We start from the raw sequence: 2,449 nt of genomic DNA, 5'->3' as shown, positions 1-2,449 counted from the left end.
TGGCCGAATTTGGTAATGGAAATTCATCGTCGAAACCGAATCATATAATCATATTTTTGATCTTCACTGACTAATTTTGAATTTAATTTAGTTGACTAGAATCTCAGTTTGTTTCCTATACTATTCCAATAAATTCGCATAGCAACGATCAAGGCAAGTTTTCAAAATTCAGTATTTTGAATATAAAGGGGATGTGAATATTTTGCCTTGGACATAATTTTAATTGATTTTACGGAAAAAATTATGGCAAATGGCTATAATTGCCCTCGGTCCGCGTCTTGCATATATAAATACAAGGCCGTATGATTACATCTCCTCATCCGTAAAGTAGTATCCTTATATTTTGTTTCTTTCATATTTTAGTATTATTTTGCTTATGTTTCGTTTTATTTTATATTTATAATTTAGTTTATGAAAACAATAATTTTATTGCTTTTGTTTCGTTTTTATCTTTGCTTCATAATTTATTTTTATATAAGTTTTTTGCTTACTCTTATAGATTCATTTCCACGAAATATACTTCAATTAAAAAAACAAAGACACAAGTTTTTTTTTTAAATCCAAGCTTACTTTGTATAGACATACACAATTTCGTTGAATCCCCCTTATTATATAACATGTAATATTTCTTTCTAACAGTATTAACTTTCTAATACCTATTGATTCAAAAATATCTTTAAATCTTTTCATTCCGCGCAGGGCGCGGGTTATCATCTAGTATTCTATTAAAACCGGAACATGACATAGGTGTAGTCCAACTATTTTAATACAATTATTAAAAAAATTTATTAATCTCGTAATGATATATCATTGCCGAAAACATGACATATATTCTATTCAAGCTGATCCATTTCTCCTCCAAAATCTTATTCCCCTTCCTTCAACCCGTAATGTTTTAAAGACCGCCATGTCCAACACACAAAGATGTCTCCAGGAACTGTGGAGGGTAATAATGATCAGTAGAAGATTCTGGGCAATCTACAACGTCACTCATGGTGGAATACTGGGAAGTTCAGTTCTTGTTGTCCAAAGAGAGGCACTTGCTGTTTTAGCCTCAATTCATCATTGTGAAATTCTAATAATTTCTCTATATTGCCGCATATCCTAATAATCTCTTGATGTTCTGACATTCAAGAAGCTTCTCTACATCGTTCCTTAGATCGACGATCTTGTGAATCTCTTCTCTACCAGTAACGATCAGATTTAGTAAATAACAACTCACTCCAATGCTGAACAAAACTCCCTTCTTTGCAGTTCTGAAGACAAAATTGAGTGGGAGGAGGGATTAACTACATGTAAACGCGGAGTAAAGATCTGAGTTATGGCTTGTGAAGACGTTATGTAGATCGGAACGTCACCTTAAGTTTTCGTGGGATTTCATCATCGAGGTCGCCGCGTAAGAGGAAGAAGGAAGAGGGTAACCTAATCCCATGTAGGTTTGTGTGCTAAAGTATGGGCTTAAGGTTTGGGCTTAATCTGCAGTTTAGATCAAAGCCCGGTAAAATAAAAGAAATAATCGATCAGTAGAAAGCAAAAAAAAAAAATCGAAAGTACCTTGGTAAGCCGAAACGTGTCGCGAAATGCCTTTTCCTACCTGATGACGTAGCTTAATGAAGAGAGAGGCAAGTCTGTTTTATTGTATAAGATATATCTATTCTTAAAATAACTTCATGATATCTAAGTTTCTTATGTATTGAGTATTGACAATCTTATAAATTCATTCTCGTTCTGAAAACAAAACGGTAGATCTATTAACATGTCTATATTATTGCTTATATAGAAACTGATTTTTGGATCAAATATTGTTTTGCTACATTTTCTTTAGAGAAAATGACACAAAGAACACCAAACAAAGTTTTCCTCCCCAAACTAGCACTCAGGATCAAAAATCACAAAAATAGGTTTCACTAAAGGGTTAATTTACCCTTATGCCCTCTTCTTTAAGTAATTAAAAAGAAAAATTTGAAATCAATTGTCGCCGTCCTCGTTTCATCGCTTCTTCTTCTCCTCATCGCTGTCTTTCGTCGTCGTCGTCTCTCCCTCGTCGTCATCGTCGTCGTCTCTCCGTCGTCGTCATCGTCATCGTCTCTCCGTCGTCATCATCGTCGTCGTCTCTCCGTCGTCGTCATCGCCTCTCCGTTGATCCCCAATCCAATGATTCTTTCTACTGTGCAGAGAGAAAAACAGGTACATTGTCCCTAATTCCCTTTTTCTGTTTGTGTTTGCATGATATGCTTCATAATCAAGTATTATGCCTTACAGAACTACTTGACTTTGCAGAGTATTCTATATGAAAATGTTTCTACAGTTCCTCTGAATGCTCTTCCGAATTTAAGTCATGTCCATATTGGACTTTTGCAGGTTAGTACTGATCCAGCTAGCTGTAACACTCAAGCTTCTGATACATTTGCTTCTCCTGTTCCATTGAATGCCAATCCAATGATTCTTT

The sequence above is a fragment of the Brassica oleracea genome, chromosome C9 (genome assembly GCF_000695525.1).
Source record: "Brassica oleracea var. oleracea cultivar TO1000 chromosome C9, BOL, whole genome shotgun sequence".
NCBI lineage: Eukaryota > Viridiplantae > Streptophyta > Magnoliopsida > Brassicales > Brassicaceae > Brassica > Brassica oleracea.
This window is presented reverse-complemented; position numbering follows the sequence as displayed.